Source organism: Mus pahari, chromosome 21, assembly GCF_900095145.1.
Source record: "Mus pahari chromosome 21, PAHARI_EIJ_v1.1, whole genome shotgun sequence".
Taxonomy (NCBI): domain Eukaryota; kingdom Metazoa; phylum Chordata; class Mammalia; order Rodentia; family Muridae; genus Mus; species Mus pahari.
This window is the reverse complement of record NC_034610.1, coordinates 33662313-33669370: the sequence shown is the minus strand read 5'-3', so window position 1 is coordinate 33669370 and position 7058 is coordinate 33662313. Positions and strand designations below refer to the sequence as shown.

Below are 7058 nucleotides of genomic sequence, written 5' to 3'. Positions count from 1 at the left end.
AGGTCATATTATCCAAGACTCTAGATGTTGGGGTATGCTGCGTAATGTTGTGTCTCTGTGCTTCCTCACCTTCCTACGGCATTCTCTGATTGGCTTTAATAAATCTGATGGCCAATTAGCTGGGCAGGAAGTGGAAGGTGGGACTTCCTGGAAGGAAGAAAGGAACTCTGGGAAAAAGAAAGAGGAAGACCAGGAGATATGAGAAGTGATGGACATGACTATGGACCTAGAAGGTATAGCAGGCCACATGGCTGGATGGGGACTAGGTGGTCAGGTTAATGAGCTAGTTGAGAGTGTGCCCAGCTAGGCCTAAGATTTGACATGTTAAATGGTCTCTGTATGATTCTTGGAAGAACTAGCTGGTTAAGAAAAAATGGCCTCCATATTAATCTCCAGTATTAATTAGTTAATTAATGTATATGGAATTATAATCATTTTAATATACAGGATTCTTCCCTGCTTTCTCTGTTTTTCCAGTCGTCGTTAGAACTCTTTTTCATTATTTGGCTTCTAGATGCATCCATCCACTCACCCCACACTGTGTCTATGCCATCCTCCTTAGATGTTCTGTCTTTTCTCCCGCCTTATAAATATACCTGTAATAAACTAAACCCAAATCTAATCCTGCATAGCTTCATTTAAATTAAAATATACCCGCGAGAATTGTATTTGCATATTAGGGACACAACATACATTTGTGAAGACACAACTCCACTCCATGCAAAAGTTGACATTCCTCTTCTCAATGTTACAGTCAATACTTGCAGCAGGAATGAGCCGACTACCTTTATTGGTGACAGGTTTTTTTTGTTGTTGTTGTTGTTTTGTTTTTTGGTTTTTTTTTTTTGACGAAAACAAAAATATATCTAAAAGCGAAGCTTCTGGAAAAACCACTTGTTCTTTCCTGTCTTGTATTGCTCCTCAAACTTGACCTTGACCTTCCGCCTGGCCTTGCATTTCAAAGCTGGGTCCCTGATCAGATCTTTGTGGACAACAGTCAGGCCCAAGGGGATAGCCACAGAATACCTTGTGGGCATGTGGTGGTTGTACTTATAAATTTTCACAAAGGACTTGCTCTTGGATCGCTTGGCGATTTTCTACTTGCCCATGGCAGCTGTCACTTTTCGGGGATAGCGGTCAATTCCAGCCACCAGGGCATGGTTGTAACGGAGGTCCGAGGTGCCAACGTCAAAGTTCTTCATGACAATGGCTTTGCGTCCGGAGTAGCGTCCAGCTAGGACCAACCACTTTCCCGGGCTTCATGAACTTGCCCGTTTCGACAGCAAGGAGAGAGCACACAGCAGAAAGGAAAGGACGCTTAGGGTAACCGTATTAATCGGATCTCTATTCCATCCTTCGTTTCCACTCAAGCAGTACCTAGAGCAAGTACAGCATTTTCTGGGACCGGGAAGGAAGTTCGGCCACACTGCACTCGAGGAACACATGGGAAGCTCTGGTTTATGTTCCCAGCAAACAAACTTAAGTGGGAGAGCGAATGAAGAGATGCTCTATCTGCTCTGGGAATGCTATGCACATGTAGAGAAATTCACACCAAACCCTAGTAATCCCTACAACTAACACAGCTCAGCAAAAAACTAGATGTATATATTTTTAAAAGGAATGAAAACCCCCTCTGCATTTCTGTGAGTGGCTATCATTATTTCTAGAAGTTGACCTAGCCAGTCACAACCTCAGGCTCTCCCTTCCTCACTGTCCAACATATCTGCCTATACACACAGATCCAACTGAAAAATGGCCAACTCTTTTTGCTTCAACTCTGAATTTGTGGTTCTCAGAGACTGTATCAAACATCCTTGTTTCTTGTAAACAACCAAAACAATAGGAGATTTTCATGAGACTGTGAGGAGTTTCTGTAGGAAACATGGAGATGGTGGCCTGAGTGTTAGCCTGAATTTTCCTCTTAGGTTTCACTACTAAACCCTGACTATCCTGCTCATAATCTGCTCTTTAGACCCAAAGGAAAATAGTCTAAAATAAGTCCCCTGCAGCACATTCTCTCAAGGGTGCCTGTTCTGTGAACTTGGGAATGTTGCTTCCTGCTTCTATGACAGCAGCTGTTCCTCAATGTCAGTTGAGTGCAGAATAGTTCAATAGAGCACACAGTCCTGCTTACAGACATACCCCCACTTCCTGACAGAGACAACAGCTCAGAAGGAAGAGGTCTGGCGTAGATCCTTGATGCAGGCTCTCAGAGCAATCTTTTGGATTCCCTAGGTTTTTCTTTCTTAATACAGAATTGTTGAGAAAAAAAAACATCCTAAAGCCATTACATATTGCATACAAACTAGATAAGAGATGGCTTTGCCTGCTTGTTATTATATATGCAAAAGTGATTTCATATTATCTGAGAACTCTGGAGAATTGGACTACACAAAGTAAGTTTTTATTGCTATTTTCTCTTGAAAATGTGCCTGGCACCTGTCAGATATGTGGAAGAAAACCAAACTCATGCTGGCATTTCACTTTCAAGATTCAGTGGTGCCAAAGAATCCTACTCTTGGACAACTTCTACTTTTCTATAAATAATCATCTCTTTCCATGAAGGCTCATCATCTTTGTTTTCCCTTTTATTTCTTCGGTCTTCCGAAAATGTATACTTTCTAACAAGATAAAAGGTTCTGGCAAGGTACTGGAATCTTTGCCCACCTCCCTCTGCATCTGGCATCTCAGGAATCTTGCTTACACCCTGGAAGCTGGGGTGAGGTTTGCAGACCTAGATATGAGGGAAGAACAGTTACTCACTATTCAGGATTTACTTTCTGATATCAAATATAGTCATATAACAAATTCACCCTAAAATAAATGTAGCATTTTTATGTTATCAAATTGAGCTCACATGTGAAGGTAAATATTAAACAACATTTTATGGTAAGCAAAATTCATAACTCTATTTTATTACATCTCTTTAGAACAGTCTCTTTGAGACTGCAAACATGAAATTGCCTGGCTGTATGTTTTTCCACAAAGTGGTATATGCTGCCTAGAATGGAGCTCTTTCTGGTCAGTTCTATTCTGACTTAAAGGGGAAATACCCATATAGAAATTTTCCATTGTACTCATTATACTTGTGACCATCAGCCTTAGCTGTGAAGAGAATTCCCAAAAACACTCTGTAGTTTAGGGACCACAACAAGTAGCAGAGATGAGGAGATGAGAAGCAGGTTCCAGTCTATTTTAAGTGACTTCTCCTTACAACCTGACTTGAGTAAGGAACCTGAGTCTCTAAGTCTAACCACAACACTACTTGAAATCTGTGTTGACTGAACATTTTTTCAAACCTTTCCCACATTCTCTGAACTAATTTTGAGCTTCAGCAAGTCAAGTTTGTGTGTTGCACCCCCCCCCCCAATATCACTTTTAAAATTTATTCACGTTAGTATAGAGGAACAACTAGAGGGTTAGCCCAATTAAAAACTCCTCTCAGGTTTATTACAACTTCCTCGATCTATGTTCGATCATTTTCTCATGGCTATGTCAAAGGCAGTTGGAAGAAGCATTTCTCTTGGCTCACAGTTTGAAGGGATGCAGTCCACCATGGCAAGGAGCTATGGCACAGGGAGTATAAGGTGGCTGGTCACATCCATCCACAGCAAAGAAATTACGGCTCACCTCACTCTCCCCTTCTTATCCATCTTGGTTGGTGATGGCGAGAGTTGGTGAAAAACACTTTCAAGTTGGCTCTTCCTATCCCCGGCTAAACTTCTCAAGAAACTTCCTCTAAGACAAACCCAGAGGCATGTCTCCTAAGTGATCACAAATTCAATTCAACAAAGATTAACAATAAAGATTAATTATTGCCATTCTACCCCCTTGATCTAAGCCTTAAACTTCCACCCTTGATTTTTAAAAATCACATGTTCAACTCCTAATGTAAAATGCAATCATCCCAACTTCAAAGGTGCCCATAGTTTTAATAGTATCAACATAATTCAAAAATCAAGTCTCTTCTAATACTCAAGGCAATCTCTTAACTCTTGAGTTTCTGGAAAAATAAAAAACTAAGTTACATGTTTTCAACATACAGCAATCTAAACATTCACATTTGGAAAGATCAGGCCAAGATAAAATTGAAAACCAGCAAGTCCTGTTGATGAAAACCCCAAGCCCTGGGGCTCCTTGTTTGCTCTCTGGGGCTTGTGATTGGATCATCTGAGGTCTGGTGGCATTGGATAGCACTGCCCCTCTAGCTCAGGCACATACAGCACGCGTAAGCCCTTGGGAAAACTCTACTTGGTACCTGAATATTCCTTGGTAGAACTAAGGTCCTGACACATACAACTCTCAGGATTCCTTGCTAAAGTCTGTACTCACATTTGCAACTTCACACAGTGGCTTCTAAGGGTCTCCTTGCAATAAATTTCATCTGGCTCACAATCCGAGGCCTTAGTGGCTTTCCAAAGTTTTACTATAAGCCTTTGTGACTACCATGGAGGTGAAACTTACAAGTCCGGCTCCTGTTTTGAAACTGTAGTCAATTTCAATCCCCATCTTCCTCAGTTAGTGTCGCTTCTGTGCATCTTGGCATCTGAACCTGGCCAAACCCTTCCCTGGGAAGTCGATTTTGAGCAGGAAAACCTCTCCAAGCCATTCTCAGTTGAGGTTTTCTCAAATGAACTTTCACATGTTAGAGCCTTCCATAGACATGTTCTCGCCCTCAGTGTAACCTTTCCTTCAATGACTCTGATGTCCAGAAGAAAGAGTTGCATTCCTCTCACCTGTTACTCCCAACTTGATTATGGGCCTTTCACCAAACTGCACATTTTCCATATCTCCCTGTTCCTTCTCCCTCCAGCTCCCACTGTAAAGCTGACTAAGGGCAGTGATCAGTAGCCTTGGCACAGTCTAGCTATGATGCCATCTTGACATTTCCTCTACTAAACAACTCAGTCACTTACTTTTGAACATGCTTACTCGGGTTCTAAAAATGTGGGCAGAATTCTGTTGTTTGTATTGTCTTAGCCAGATTGTAATATGAATAGCTTCTCTGGTCCAACTCCCAGTAAAACATCTATTATCCTCTGTATAGTCTTGAAAGCACAGTCCTTACCATCTTCCCTGGCATCCACATTCTGATCAACTACACTCCTACAACAAAGGGCTCATGGGACTCTGCTCTCAGCAAAGCCTCATACTGTTCCAAATTATCCCCATAAAGCAGTTCCAAAAACCTATCGACTACAGGGTTACTTAGTCACAGCAATACTTCTCTTCTTGGCTCTAGTTTTGTATATTAACTGATCTTCTGGTTGCTTTGACAAAACAAAACAAAACAAAACAAAAAACAAACAACTAAGGGACAGTGTTGGAAAATCATGACATGTCTCCATTAGAGATGTACAGAGAGATATAAATGCTAATTAATGATATTCAACTCACTTTCTCCTCTTCCCCTGTCCATTCAACCTGGGATGTCAGCCTATGAGATAGTGGCCACATGCAGGATGGGTTTTCTTTCCTCCATTAAACCTATTCTATTCTAAACCCAGTCAATGAAGATTGACAGTCATAATATATAAGTAGATACAACCATAAGTCATAGAAGAATCACAAAACATCTAATATCTACTTAGAGAGCACATCGCATTGCCTCAGATGATGAAGTGAAGCAAAAAGATTTTATCACCTATTATAAAATCCACTGAAGCAAAAACTTAAGAAGCTAGTTGTTTATTAGGGAGTTGTAAAAGGGAGTTAAGGATAAAGTTGTGCAATATTTTTTCCACCCTCTCATTTCCTTCTTTATGGCATTTTTCTTCTGCATGGAGACTTATGGGTAGCACATATGTCATCGTGCAAAAGAGAACCTGGGGTCTTACCTTTGACTGTTCACCTGTCACTATTATCTGAGCTGCCCAACTTTCCTTCCATCCATTAGACTTCATCTGTCATTGCTAGTAGACAAGTAGCCACCTCCTTGTATCCTGCCAGTGTCCACTTTGATTTCTCTCTTCCTTTAAAGGGTTTTACACAGAAATCTGCCACCCAACAGCATAAACATCATTGTCACCCACGCATGCTGACTTACTTGAAATTCCTCTGCCTGGGGGAATATCCTCTTGTCTTTCATGCTAAAAAACTTGCAGGGGAGAAAAAAGTCAATTTCACTGTTGGAGAATTCTTAAGAGAAAAAAAAAAATGGCCCCTATGTGCTCTTGAAGTGGATGGCATTATTTTTTAACAAAGCATCCCTGTTTTCTTTTAAGACTATTCTAAATATTAAGGGATGGTTTTGTGAATAAATAAATGCAGTGGTTGAGCCTGGTGTTTGTGCTCTATCTCTGAATGGGGCTTTATATTCTAATGTCCATTAAAGAATCAGAAATAGGATGTATTTTCCATAAAGTATTTTTGTTGTTGTTGTTGCAAGATAACAGAATCCCATGTTTAAAAGAAACAAGGGCTGTTTAATCAGAGACCCAGAAAGAAATCTTGTTGCAACTGAAGAAAGCCTAGTTTTATTTGATTCAATTTAATCTACTTATTTTATTATGTGAACATATAGCTGGATATTAAAACTTTTCAGATTGTGTAATTCTTTAAAAACCAAGTTGGGGCAGTCTTGGGAGAAAGATGGATACTTACAAATCTCATTGTATCTCATGCGTCTAGTCCAAATATTTCCAACCTGACCATCCTAAGGGGCATTTTCTATCACCGCTATTCCCTATGGCTGACAATGTATAGCCAAGGAACAAATGCTTCCGAGATAAAGCATTTGAGGAAAACAACTTTAAAATAGTTTCTTTACTGCAGGAGTTCTTTCCGTCTTTACTATGCTAATATGTATCCTAAGAGTACACAAGGGAAGGAAAATCTCTTTCTAAACTTATTTCATCATCGGGAACCATTTGTGAGTCTGACATCCTCTGAGGGCAGAACTCTCTATATCATATTTTCTTCTTGTCTTAGAGTAAACTGGACACCAGTTAGTAGACATGATGCAATATATTTATATCAATTAATTGTATCACAATATACTATGAACAGAAATCTCTCTCTCTCTCTCTCTCTCTCTCTCTCTCTCTCTCTCTCTCTCT

The 7058-nt window shown here is 40.2% G+C and overlaps 1 pseudogene; it reads right to left on the bottom strand.

Annotated features, from left to right (window-relative positions):
- Positions 1–866: 866 nt before the first annotated feature.
- On the bottom strand, positions 867–1266 carry LOC110338362 (annotated as a pseudogene).
- Between the last annotated feature and the right edge of the window lie 5792 nt (positions 1267–7058).